Raw genomic sequence first — 14,688 nt, 5'->3', positions numbered from 1 at the left:
TGCTTTGGGGGATGTAACACTTTGACTATACTCCCAGGTTTAGTGGATGCTAGTGAACTTAAGCTTCAGGGCCCCTTGCATGGGATCCTAATAAGTCCCTGAAAGGGCCCTAGCAATTTGTCCACATGATCATATGCTTTTGTGAAATCGGTAAAGTGAGATGTTTTAGTCACAATTGGCTTAGGCCACTATCTCCATGCTAATTTCTACGTTAGCCTTCTGTTTCTGTCAGGTGGCATTGGAGGGACTGCAGACATTTTTGGGGGTCTGGCTAAAGGGAACGTGGTAGACTTGAAACTAGGCCACTCAAATCCCCCTTTAAGAAAGGAGTTGCTACAACCATGTCTGGAAAAGCAGTTTAACATTTTCTAATTGGATTTTATCCCACATTTACTGTATAATGTAGCTGTTAATACTGCACAAGTATACTTAGCAATAATGTTTACTTTAAAACAAAGGGATCTTCTCCCCTGTAACAAATTTTCAACATCAAACCTATACTTATAAAAATTTAAAACTTTCAGCAGTCTATTTCAAATGAAAGCCATTACAAACTTCTCAAGTGTTCTCTATATTCCAGGTATGTCAACCTAGTTATCTAGTGTAGAATCCTTCAGAGATATTTCAGTCTCTCTCTCTTCACTGGATGGCTTTTTCTTTGTGCTGGCTTCATGGTTGTCTTTGCTCTCTTCATTGCTCTCCCCGTTATGTTGTGGTTGATTACCGTCTTGAGCACCAGATCCTCCATTTAGAGTCTTTGACCCTGTTTGTTCCTTTTCTAGCTTTTTTTTGGCCCTTTCTTCCCTTGATCTTTGGTTTTATTCGCTTCCTCATGCTGTCTTTGTTCAGCAAGAGATTTATTCAGCACTTGTGTGATCACGGAATCTCCTTCACCAACCAAAAACATGTTCTTAAACTTGTTATACAACATTGTAGACTTTTCCATGATAACCTGACTAACTTTGAATCGTCGTATTTTTTTGAGTGTAGTAATCATCTCTGTGTGTTTCTGAGCTTGTTGCATTGTGACCTGAAGTGAAGCAAGTTCATCCAAGGCCTCAATGCATCGGTTCACATCAAGATTATCAATTTTGAGGGAATTTTTAATCTCAGCATGTATCCTTTGAAGTCGAGAATCCATTGATGTTTCTCGCTTCTTCTCCACTTTCTTTCAATTAGTGTGTGTATGTTAATGTGTAATTGATAGTAGAACAAAGTTACATTTTAAAAACTGCTACTTGTATAAACCTTGCCTCTTTCCCCAAATACCGTGGGTTTTGTGCATAGTTTTTACAAACCTTGGATTTCCCAGACTGTCTTTTCACTGTTTGTGGGTTTTGTAGAAGTTGAGCATTTTTATGGTAGATAAAATGTTACTTCTATACAAGTACTCACTCCCTTTTTATCTAAAGTCTGTACGGTTTGTTTGATATGACAACTAGTTAAGTAACTGACATTGAACTGACTGAGAAATCTACAAACTATAAAACATGATGTTAAATACAAACTAAATTTTTGAAGGTAATTTAGTTTTGTGGCTGAACATTCAGTGAAGTCTTAGGACTTCTCTGCAGATAACTGACTGGCTATATATAGGAATGAATCTGGCTTTAGGGTTAAATCATTTAAGGTCCTTTTATAGGCAGGCACTAGTAATTAAAACTGAAAACTAAGTAAATTTATTTTTGAGAAATGTTAAAGATGTGTTCAGGAAATCACTAAATAGTACTTAATTGGAAGAAAAAATCATGATGCTCAGACAAATATAAATAAATGCTTTATAAGGAAACTCACCTATTTGAAATTATGGCTATATTATTTTTATTTTCTAGATTCCAAAAATACAAACACTAGTTCTTCCAACATAGTACTTTGATAGTCTGTACATTGACGTGTATGGACTAAATCCAGGGTGAAATCAATGTTACAAAATTTAAGGGTATGTTAACTAAATGATAGCATTTCTAAGATATTTTGAATATTAGGTCATTTGGCATTTTTAAATAAGTAGGATACTTCTCATGTTTTGAAACTATATGAATATGGAAAAAAATGGCTTAAGACCAGCGTCTGTGTATGACATTGTATGGTTGACTCTCTGGGATAACTGTTTTCATCTACAGAATTGAAGGTTTGCTTTTACGAGGTCTTATAGTGGAACTAGGAATCACTGTTTTGAGAGAACCTGCATATATACCAGTCATTATCTGTTTGATCCTTATACAGTTTTAACTTAGATTTATTCTAGTTAAGCCATAAGTTCAACGTGTAAACTTGTTTTGATTAAAGAATTTTTCTACCAAAAAAAAAAAAAAAAAAGAAAGGAGTTGCATCTCACCTGCAGGAAGTGTGGTCAGCAGTCTGCAGCTGCCGGCTCCTTTGGGGACAGCCTCCCTGCTGACTATGTTACCCTTGCCAGGGCAGCCCCCTCATGTGGTGATTGAGTGAGAAGAACAGGAATGCCCAGGCATTTCAGCCCAATGGAGAATACTCTGACAAATGCTACCGTCTGGAGGGCTCTCTACAGCACTGTTGATGTCTTCCTTTGTGCGATCCTGTGTCCTCTCCTTCCCATCACAGCTGTTGATTCCTAACAAACACCTTGCACCCGAAATGGCCTCCCAGCATCTGCTTCTAGAGAATCCAGCCTACAATAGGAAAGTTCAGTCTGACATACATTTAGTTTGATTTTAACAGGATACAACACACACGCACAAACACTATGGTTTTCAATCAACCATAGTCAACCAACTTATGTGTTTTGCTATTTACTGTTGCCAGATTTGGTGTGCAGTCTTGGCTTCCAAAGTACTCCTACTCCCCAGGGTATTTCCTCACCTGGCATTATCACATGAGTGGTGCCCGGCTCTGCAAGTATCCAGGGTGAAAGAGAAACCAAGTTTGAAGTATAAGGAATCAGAATGTAATCTGCAAAAAAGAAAAAAAAAATTCAGTTGTCACACACATAAATGTGTAAGCAAAGAATTTGTTTTCAACCAATACCAGTCAAAATGGAAGATTACCCCGAAAGAAAAATCCTCAATAATATAGCATATTCACTTCAAAAAGCATCACACTTTAAAAAATCAAACTGCACAAAATAGAACTTAAAATTCTCCTATGTAGGGCACAAATCTGCAGCAATACTCAAAACAGCAAATACATCCGTATGTGAAGTAGAATGGCATTTGTCTGCTTTTGTGTCCCTATATATTGAATAAAACCTTAGAAAAGTTGAGCAATTCCAGACAAATGGCACGCCAGATTACTACCCAAAACTGAAAGAGCCTGAATAAACAAATATTCCAGTGACAAAACCACACATATTTAACAATATGTCAATGCATGTTGCTTATGAGTAATTTGATTACACAGTTATGGAGTTCAATGCACCATAGAAGAAATTTTAAAATGCTTTAAATTGATCTAGGTAATGAGTGATATAAATTCAAACAGTACTTAAGATTATTCATTGTGTAAGAAAACTTAAAATACCTGAAAATACATATCTCATATAGGAAAAAATACAGTGGTTTTCCCAAACTTGCCAATAATCCTAAAATACTTTCATATTATCAGTAATGAGTTGTGAAGCTAAACAAAACTCTAAGAGACAATAATTTTAAAATTTGAATTAACATTGCTAGAGGAAAGACCAAATCGCCTTTCTCATCTTTCTATAGAAAATGATGCTCAAAAAGCATTACCATATGAAGAGATAACAAAGTATGCCGCCAAAAACTGTTGCAAAAGTACAGTATGGATGTATTGTTTAATAAAAATACTACATTATTTACCTGAGTTTTGCAATATTTGCATTTGGGTTTACTATTTTGCTTGTAATTTATCCTTTTTTATATCTTCTTTCCAAACAAACATTAACTTTGCTATTTTTTTTAATTTTTTATTTTTTTGAGACAGAGTCTTGCTCTGTTGCCCAGGCTGGAGTACAGTGGTGTGATCTTGGCTCACTGCAACCTCCGCCTCCCGGGTTCAAGCAATTCTCCTGTCTCAGTCTCCCAACTAGCTGGGATTACAGGCACATGCTACCACGCCTGGCTAATTTTTTGTATTTCTAGTATAGACGGGGTTTCTTCATGTTGACGAGGCTGGTCTTGAACTCCTGACCTCAGGTGATCCGCCTGCCTCAGCCTCCCAAAGTGCTGGTATTACAAGCGTGAGCCACCTCACCCAGCCTCACTTTGCTATTTTTATTTCAATATTTTTATATTTATTTATGAAGAGAACAACAAAATTTTTTAAGTATTGAGACCCTAAAAACTGGAATCCAGTTCTGCTCTTAATGTGTGTGTGTGTGTGTGTGCGCGCGTGTGTGTGAATGCAAACATGAGCAACTTAGGGAATTTGATCTTTTCAGATGTTTTATTTCTTATAGGTCAGTTTTAGTAATCTATGTATTCCTAGGTAATCCTTCATTATCATTACTCATTTTATTCTGCTTTCCAATTTATTTGCAAAAAGCAAAGTAGTCTCATATTTTCAATGTCTTTTGTCAGTAGTAGTTTGCCTCTTATGATCTAATTTGTATGTTCTGTTTTTCCCGAGTTGGTTATCTGATAGAGTTTACCTATTTGTTGTTCCTCCCTTAAAAACAGTTTATTCTGGCCAGGGATGGTGGCTCGCACCTGTAATCCCAGCACTTTGGGAGGCCAAGGTGGGTGGGTCACCAGGTCAGGAGTTTGAGACCAGCCTGGCCAACATGGTGAAACCCTGTCTCTACTAAAAATACAAAAATTAGCCGGGTGTGGTGGTGCATGCCTGTAATCCTAGCTACTCAGGAGCCTGAGGCAGGAGAGTTGTTTGAACCTGGGAGATGGAGGTTGCAGTGAGCTAAGATGGCGCCACTGCACTCCAGCCTGAAAGACAGAGTGAGACTCTGCCTCAGAAAAAAAAAAAAAAAGAAAAGAAAAAACACACACACACACAAAGTTTTTTTTTTAGTTCAACAATTGTTTACATGAATTACTTTCTGCTCTTATTTTTACTTATCCATTTTTTTTTCCTGGTGTGCCTTTCCTAATTCTTATATTTTCAATCACTCTTTGCTTTAAATTGCTTTTTTTTTCTCTCTCAGCATATAATTGAATTTTGCTTTGTAAAATCCAGATTTTTTTTTTTTTTTTTTTTTTTTTTTTTTTTTTTTTTTTTTTTTTTTAAGATGGGAGTCTGGCTCTGTCACCCAGGCTGGAGTGCAATGGCATGATCTTTGCTCACTGCAACCTCCGCCTCCTGGATTCAAGTGATTCTCCTGCCTCAGCCTCCCAAGTAGCTGGGATACAGGCACATGCCACCACACCCAGCTAATTTTTTTGTATCTTTAGTAGAGACGGGGTTTCACCATGTTGACCAGGCTGGTCTCGAACTCCTGACCTTGTGATCCACCTGCCTTGGCCTTCCAAAGTGCTGGGATTATAGGCGTGAGCCACCGTGCCTGGTCAAACCCAGATGTATTTTTAAAATATAGAAGTTAAGCCATTTATAGTTATTGACATGTCAAATACATTTAATATTGGCATCATGTTATGCTTGCTGTTTGTATATATTTTCTTTACTTTAAAAAAAATTTTTCACTATACAGTGTGTGTTGTGTTTCTTCGGATCATTTGGAAGGTTTAATGTATATCTTCTGGATAAGTTCTTCATAATTATAACAACATAATACACTTAATGCTGTCTTTCTTTAAACAGTGTCAATTGAATTTCTTTAACAGTGATAAAATTGATACATGTCCACATCTTCCCTTACCCTACTCACCAATTTTAGTTGAATGACTTTCCAAAAATTATCATGTTTAAATGATATATTTTTACTCCTGGTTATAAAGTATAAGAACATAAGAACACACTTACACTTAATTTTTTTCTCATCCTTCTTTCTCAACTATTGTAATTTATATAGTTTCTACACTGGTAATATATGTAGCATTTGTATTATGTTTTGTAGCTAAAATACTCTTATTCATTTAGTCTTTATTCTACTTCTCAGTATAATCCTAACGGGGTGGGGTTTTTTTCTTTCTTTCTTTTTTTTTTTTTTTTGCTATGGATTCTCCAGTCATCTCTTTGTTGACTAAACATTATATTCCAGTGGTTTCTTCAAGAAAAATTCACAAGGACTACACATTCAAAAATATTTTTCTGTTTTTTGTTTGTTTGTTTTGGTGTCTGAGCAAGGTGTAAAATTAATGGGTCTTACTTTATTTTCTTGAAGACATTGTCACTTTTGTGTTTTTATATTGGGGCTTCTGATGTTATTTAGAGGAAATATAGTTGGGAATTCCTAGAGTCCCAGAAATTAAAGCTTCTAAATTGGTCACTTGCTCCCTAAATTGGGTGAAACCTGAAGCTTTTTGATTGCTTTCCCTCTGATATTTTGTAATCTGGGTTCAAGCCAAATGTGCCCCTTTCCAATGATACCAACTGATTTGGAGTAATATAATTGGTTATTCAGTAGCAGTTTGTTGCCTTTTTAAAAAATTGTTCGTTTTTAACTCTATATTTCCTAATCAAAAGCCTGTGTGGATTTGGGATCCACGAGAAGCTAGTGCTCACCCTTTCTGAGGATCAGGATGATGCAACTTTGTCACACTCCTCTTTCTTCTGTGGCTGACAAGAAGCTTGGAGTAAATCTCATTCCTATTCACAGGCACTTTTCTAACTCCTGTGTTTGCCTCTTCATCCTCTCATGGTGCTGACTTTTTTCTTGGCCCCCTTGCTCATATGCGGGGTCTTTTAGTTGCTAGTCCTTTTCCAGGAGAGCATCCTTTCCACTCTCTTCCCATTGCTAACTCCTAGACACCCTTCAAGGCTCAGCTCACACATCAGCTCTTTCTACAAGCGTTTGTGGGTGCTTCCACAGCCTTCTATGATTGCACTCAACCCAATGCATTATAATGTTTTTGTTTATGTGGTTCCTCAACTACACATAAACTGGGAACTCCTTCAGGATGACATAAGTGTTTTTTGTTTTGTTTTGTTTTGTTTTTTTGTTTCTTTTTGTTTGTTTGTTTGAGACAGTCTCACCCTGTCACCCAGCCTGGAGTACAGTGGTGCATTCTCAGCTCACTGCAACCTCTGCTTCCCAGGTTCAAGCCATTCTCCTGCCTTGGCCTCCTGTGTAGCTGGGATTACCAGGCACCCGCCACCACACCCTGCTAACTTTTGTAGTTTTAGTAGAGACAGGGTTTCATCACGTTAGCCAGGCTGGTCTCAAACTCCTGCCTCAAGTGATCTGCCTGCCTCAGCCCCCCAGACTGCTGGGATTACAGGTGTGAGCCACCACGCCTGGCCGACATAAGTGTTTTTAATCTCTGATTTCCCAACATTGAACACTGGATTAAGTTTATTCAGTGAATAACTAAATGAAGGAATGATGCTTGTTCTTCTATTTTTTTAAGCTGTAAACCATATAAAATATATTTTATCAAGGCCCCCCCTGCTATCTTTCAAGGCCTTTGCTTTCTGTATTCAGTTGTATCACTCATCATTTCCTTACATCGACCATCTGACCCAAGCAACCAGAAGTCTTCACTCGTGTAGTTTGCATTTTCTCCCTCACCCCATCCCCAACTGGCTCTGAAAAACCAGACATCCCACATTTAATCTGGTGACATTGCCTTTCCCCTGACTCCACTTACCTTGCAGCCAAAAGATAATTGGATGCTTGGTTAAGACAGAGCCCTGGCAGGAGCTTTGCCTTCTTTTCTCCTGATGTGTCTGTATTTTGACACCTGTGTTACTCTTTGGGGCTTCTCCAACTGACTCTCTGGTTTTAATTTGCCTCAACATACCATTTGGTTTCTTCAAGTAGCTGAAATGCTCCCTTCTTTTTGTCCCTGGAAGAGGGGAGCTCATTTAATGATTTCATAGTGGAATGCATTTTCTCTTATAAAACTGATTAATGTCTCAGCTACATCAAGGAAATGAAAAAACAGATATCCCTGGCAGTTTAGTCAATTACTGATCGGCCATATTTCCTAGGTTCCATTATCAGATAGAAAAAATAAACACTGAATTTGGAGAAAAATGATCTGGAGTTGATCTTAGCTTTATCACTTGCCCATTATGTTTCTTCGGGAATGTACACTTCCTGAGATTTAATTGCCTCCTTGGAACTAATGATTCTTCTGTGCTTCATAAGATTATCATGGGTATGAAGTGAATTTATGAAGTCAAGAGTCCTTTTAAAACTCTGATGGATTACACAAGCAATAGTTGTCATTATATAAGAAATTTCAAGTCAAATCTGCAACTCCTACCTGATCTTTTCTTTTCAGCAATGGTTATTTTTTTTAAACATACAATATAGTTATTATCCTTTTAGCAACAAAATCAACGAGGGCCAGTATGTGAAGTTCTAATACATCCTGAACTCAATGTGTTCTAATTTGTGCTGAATTAGTTTTTGACACACCCTATCCCAATACCACAGTGTAATGTAAGGGTTGTGATCAGTCTTATAAATTTGCATATCATACTCCTAAGTGGTGACAGAAATTCTAAGCCTACCAATTCATTTGTTCAAAAATTCATTTGTTTCTCCAAGTATGAATTTAGAAATGTGCTTCCTAACTGTGGCCTTTAAAAAGCTGTGTATTGGCCAGGTGCAGTGGCTCACGTCAGTAATCCTAGCACTTTGGGAGGCCGAGGCGGGCAGATCACGAGGTTAGGAAATCGAGACCATCCTGGCCAACATGGTGAAACCCCCGTCTCTACTTAAAAAACACAAAAAATGAGCCAGGCGTGGTGGCGGGCGCCTGTAGTCCCAGCTACTAGGGAGGCTGCGCCAGGAGAATGGCGTGAACGTGGGAGGCGGAGCTTGCAGTGAGGCGAGATCACGCCACTGCACTCCAGCCTGGGTGACAGAGCAAAACTCCGTCTTAAATAAATAAATAAATAAATAAATAAATAAATAAATAAATAAGCTGTGTATCTGGCTCTGGAAAAAGTTCTACTCAGTCTCATCACAGTGGGGCTCAAGCAGTGGATGTGATTTATTTTGTGTTGGTTTTCATCATAAAGCCCTAGCGTTGAACTTTAGCTTCTTTGATTCAATAATGATAATACTAACGAATGACAATGATTATGTTATTTCTAAGGCTTCTCTGGAGCTATGTATTTTAAGAAATTAAGGCAATTTACATGTTTTATACTTGAAATGATGGTTCATGACCTCACTATATAAGGCATTAGATATAGCTAATAATTTGCCTGTGTTAGAATCACCTTATTTTGATATAGAAAGCAGTCTTCTTTTTTTTCACTTTCTTTGCTAGATTTCAATTTTTTTCTAAAATTTCAGTAATCTCATTATTAATTTCCAGATAGTAAATATTAATTGCATAACATTAAATACACAAAAGTATGACAATATTTAATAATATTTACAACCTTATTTTTGATACTACATATCAAAATGGTTGTATATGTTCTTGCAAATAAACACACACATGCACACACATTTTTAAAGTGAAATGTGTATTAAATATTTCACCTGGGACATTTTACAAATTTTTCCCTGTTTTAAAACAAATGCCTATTTATTATAAAAAATTTGAAAGGACGTTTAAGATGCTTTTACTCATTAAAGACATCTTAAAGAAAGTAAAACAACAAATTACCAACTGCAAGAATTAGTTTGTAACACAATTAATTGATAAGTGACTAGAATCAATAATATATTAAAAATACATAAAAAGTTCCTTTAGGCCGGGCATGGTGGCTCATGCCTGTAATCCCAGCACTTTGGGAGGCTGAGGCGGGCAGATCACAAGATCAGGAGATCGAGACCATCCTGGCCAACACGGTGAAACCCCGTCTTTAAAATAAATAAATAGCTCCTTTAGATGCAAAACAAAAAGACAAAATACCCTAATGAAAAATGTATTTTAAAAGTATGAACAGGAACAAAATAGGAGCAGAAATACAACAGGCTAAAAAAAAATACAAACAGATGTTCAATCCCCATAGTAATTAGGAAAATGTAAATCAAGATTAAAATGTAACTTTACAGCCAGTTGATTGAAAAATAATGTTTTGGACAAATTTGTGATGGACAGCAATTTTAAAAGTTTGAAGAATATCAAATTTTGAAAAAAATTTGGGAAGAAGTTTAAGATGCTTTTACTCATTAAAGACATCTTAAAGAAAGTAATAACCAAAAATTCCCAACTGGAAGAATTCATTTGTAACACAATTATTGATAAGTGACTAAAATCAAGAATATGTTGATATTCTTGATATCAATGGCACAAACTTTGGAGACAGAGAGACAGAGGAGAGAGATTTCTGTCCATTATTAATTACCTAGTCTCAGGTATCCTATTATAGCGGCACAAAATAAATTAATATACCTTCTATGGAAAACTGCCTCAATCACATACCTTACGAAGGGATGCAGCCAGTGTTTTTGCCTTTATAGCAGGGGCCATATTCCGTACCAAATAATCACTCCTCAGCCATGATAATTTAACTAGAAATGATCACCTGACTCACAGTAAAATAACATGTTGATAATTCAGACACTCTGATTTTAAAAATATGGCAGTAAATTCTTTGGCACTCTCCTATAAAGAAGATGGAGGTCGTCTATGCCTCCTTTCCTCCAAGCTGTGATTGCCTAGCCAAAATAACATAGTGGAATTGGTACAATATCAGTTTCCAAAGCCAGGCCTTCTGAGGTTGCAACCTCTACTTCCTCTCTTTTGAAATACTAGTCACCATGCTGCAGAGAAGCACAAGTAGCCATGTAAAGAGGCTCATGTGGGATGGAACCTAGGCCCCTGGCCAGTAGCCTCCACTGAGCTCCCAGCCAACAGCCAGTACCAACTTCCAGGTATGTGAGTGAGTCATCTGGGCTGCTGTGGGAGGTCAGGGACTCTGAACAGAGGGACGGGCTGAAGCCGCGGCAGAAGAACATAAATTGTAAAGATTTCATGGACACTTATCACTTCCCCAATCAATACGCTTGTGTTTTCCTATGCCTGTCTTTACTTTAATCTCTTAAACCCGTCATCTTCTTCGTAAACTGAGGAGGATGAATGTCCCTTCAGGACCCTGTGATTGTGTCAGCTGCACAAATTGTTTGCAGAGCATGTGTGTTTGACCAATATGAAATCTGGGCATCTTAAAAAAGAACAGGATAACAGCGATGTTCAGGGAACAAGAGAGGTAACTTTGAACGGTCACCGGAGAGCCAGACGGAAACAGAGCTATATTTCTCCTCTTTCAAAAGCAAATAGGAGAAATATGGCTGAATTCTTTTTCTCAGCAAGGAACATCCCTGAGAAAGAGAATGCGCCCTGAAGGTAGGCTTATAGACGGCCCCTTTTAAGGCGTCCTGTCTTTTATGGTTGAAGCCCAAGGGATGAAATAAGCCCCGGTCTCCTGTAGCGCTCCCAGGCTTATTAGGAGAAAGAAAATAACCGCCTTAAAAATTTTGGTCACACAGGTTGTCTGCTCTCAAACCCTGTTTCCTGATAAGATGCTATCAACAACAATGCATGCCCGAAACTTCATTAGCAATTTTAATTTCACCTCATCCGGTGGTCCTGTGATCTCCCCTGCCTCCATTTGCTTTGTGATATTTTATTACCTTGTGAAGTATGTGATCTCTGTGACCCACACCCTATTCGTGCACTCCCTCCCCTTTTGAAAATCGCTAATAAAAACTTGCTGGTTTTACAGCTTAGGGAACATCATGGATCCTGCCGACATGTGATGTCTCCCCCGGACACCCAGCTTTAAATTTCTCTCTCTTGTGCTCTTTCCCTTTATTTCTTGACCCAACCGAGACAGTTTGGAAATAGAAAAGAACCCACGTTAAACATCGGGAGCGGGTTCTCCCGATACTGGGATATGGATCCTCCAGCCCCATTTGAATCATTTTGGTTGATACCCCGTGAAGCAGAGATTAGCTGGACTCACTGAACCCTGCCCAATTGCAGAGTCACAAACGAGTGTTGGGATGGCTTGTTACACTGCAACAGATAACTGGAACTCCTAATTTCTCAGGTCCCACTTCTCAGATTTTTTAATGTGGCCTAGCACAAAAACGTTTCAGGAACAGGGAGCCATCAATCCCATTAGATGCCTGTGATTAGGAATTTAAATTAGAAAAGATGGAGAAATAAGTGTTGGCAAAAAAGAGAAGTTAGAAGTCTACCAGGATGGAAGAGAGGCCATGAAGGGAAGAGGAAGTAAGGCAGGAGATGCCAAGGGAGAACTGAGGGAGCCCAGGTTAACCCCCAGCCTATGCTGTCATGTGACTATTTACATTAAACTTTCTCTGCATAGACGAAAACATGGGTTTTGCTGGTAGTCAACACATCAGAACTCTCAAAATAAAACTAATCCTGAGCATCACCTAGTTAAGAGAGAAAATGACTTATCATTTCCCTCATCTGGGATTTATGATATCTCTGGAATAACCAAAAAGTGACTAAAAAATTTTTAAATGAAGACAAAATGGCTCACGCCTGTAATCCCAGCACTTTGGGAGGCCAAGGTGGGTGGATCACCTGAGGTCAGGAGTTCAAGACCAATCTGGCCAACACGGTGAAACCCTGTCTCTATTAAAAATACAAAAATTAGCCAGGTGTGGTGGCAGCATCTGTAATCCCAGCTACTTGGAGGGCTGAGGCAGGAGAATCACTTGAACCCAGGAGGTGGAGGTTGCAATGAGCCAAGATCATGCCACCACACTCCAGCCTGGGCAACAGAGCAAGACTCCATCTCAAAAAAGAAAAAGACAAACTTGTCTTGATTTACAAAAGGACAAAGAAAAAGACAGACTTTGATGTGCGTATTAGTTTTCCATTGCTGTTTAATAAGTTGCCACAAACTCAGAGGCTCAAAACACCACCGGTTTATTATTCACACTTTCCAGGGGCATGAGTCGACTGGGCTCTCTTCTGAGGGTCTTACAAGGCTGAAATCAACATGTTGGTCAGGCTGCGTAACTGGAACTACCATTTCTTCCTAGTTGTCCCTGGGGACTGCACTCAGGGGTAGTCACATGGGCTCCTCCACTGGCTCTCTCTCCATATGGCTGTCTACTTCTTCAGGACCAGCAGAGCAACCACTTGTACTCTATACCTTTTCCTTCAAGAAGAGAATGGTGTCTTTGAAAGGCTCACCCAATTAAGCCACACTCACCCAGAATAATCTTCCTTTTGATTCACTCAAAGTCAACCCATTAGGGACCTGAATTACATTTGCAAAATGTCTTCATTTTTGTCATATAACCTAATTATAGTCATAGTCTTGCCCCACTCAAGGGGAGGGGATCACATACAGCATATATATAAGGGGTGTGGACAGTTTAGGTGCCACCTTAGAATTCTGCTTACCACAGTAGGGTTATCAAGTATAATTAATTATAGGATGCCAAGCTAGATTTCAATTTCAGATAAACAACAAATAATTTTTTAGAATGCTTGCTTCCCAAACTTAGTCTTCAGAATGTTCAAGTGCCTATAATAGGGTCATGAGCTCAAATGTTCCCAGGGGGCAAGAAGGTGATGTGAGTAGAGAGGCCACATAGGAACTGCGGCCGACTTAGAGGCTCACGCCTCAGGTAAGGGAGGCCACAGCTCTGCAACTGCAGCTGGCTGTTGCCAGGAGGACTCACAGGCCAAGTGGCAGGAACTTCTGATGCTTTTTCAAGAGATAGTACTTCTACTTGAATTTCTACATGAACTCTCCCAGGGATGACTATTAATCCAAAATTTAAAAACAAAAACATTTTATGAGTTATATAAAACACATTTATGGACTATATTTTGGCCCATGGAAGCCAGTTTGCAACCCATAAACTAAGGTCTGCAATCCTTGAGACTTTGGTTCCTCCAGGATGCGGGGAGAGCTTCCCTTGGTCCTGCTCATGACACTCTCCCGACTGAAGCCCACAAAATGTATATCTCTTTGTACCCCCATCTCACTTAGCCACCGAGCTTCACCTCTAAAACAAAATTGATTTGCCACATCAGAAAACTGATTTACAAGTCCTCTACGGCAGCCGTAATGCCAACAAATCAAATGCCAGATTTACAAATCCTCCAAAATGCACAATAAATGCCAAATAAAAACTTTCAATTTACCAATCTTTATTTGTAGGAAGCATAAATCAGAAATGGGATGGAATGGCTCCTGGCATTATTATGATTAAGTTTTGAAGTCATGATTTTTTTTCACTTTATATTTCCTTTCAAATTTGATCTTCTCTTTATGAGTGGACTTCTAGTTTTAATGACTGTGTAAAAATAATAACCTTAGTTGCAGCTTAGAAAAGATGTTAGGCCGATGGAGGCTTGGGCTGGATCTTAAAACCCACAGTATTTTTGATGTGGGGAATCAGCAAGGCCTTTGGGGGTCATTTCTGGCCAGTGTCTTATTCACCAAGAGAGTTTGCTGGACACAGGCCTTGTGTAGCCAGGCAAGGCCCTAAACATCCCAACCCAAAGTCTTTTACCTTATTTGGTTTGTTTTCTAGTGGCATTTAATACTCTCTCCAATTTATCATGAAGTTTGACTTTAAGATGCTTTTTTTTTTTTTTTTTCAGAGAAGTCTCAATCTTTGGCTCAGAATGAAGACCTGACTTCTGCACAAGACAAACAGAAAACATTAGAAGTGATGGGTGCTCTTTGGCAATTGTCAGCTAGGTAGTG

The 14,688-nt window shown here is 38.5% G+C and overlaps 1 pseudogene; it reads right to left on the bottom strand.

Annotated features, from left to right (window-relative positions):
• Positions 1-337: 337 nt before the first annotated feature.
• Positions 338-14,688, bottom strand: part of LOC104666490 — a 66,708-nt pseudogene continuing 52,357 nt past the window's right edge.

Source organism: Rhinopithecus roxellana, chromosome 2 (genome assembly GCF_007565055.1).
Source record: "Rhinopithecus roxellana isolate Shanxi Qingling chromosome 2, ASM756505v1, whole genome shotgun sequence".
Classification (NCBI taxonomy): domain Eukaryota; kingdom Metazoa; phylum Chordata; class Mammalia; order Primates; family Cercopithecidae; genus Rhinopithecus; species Rhinopithecus roxellana.
This window is presented reverse-complemented; position numbering and strand designations above follow the sequence as displayed.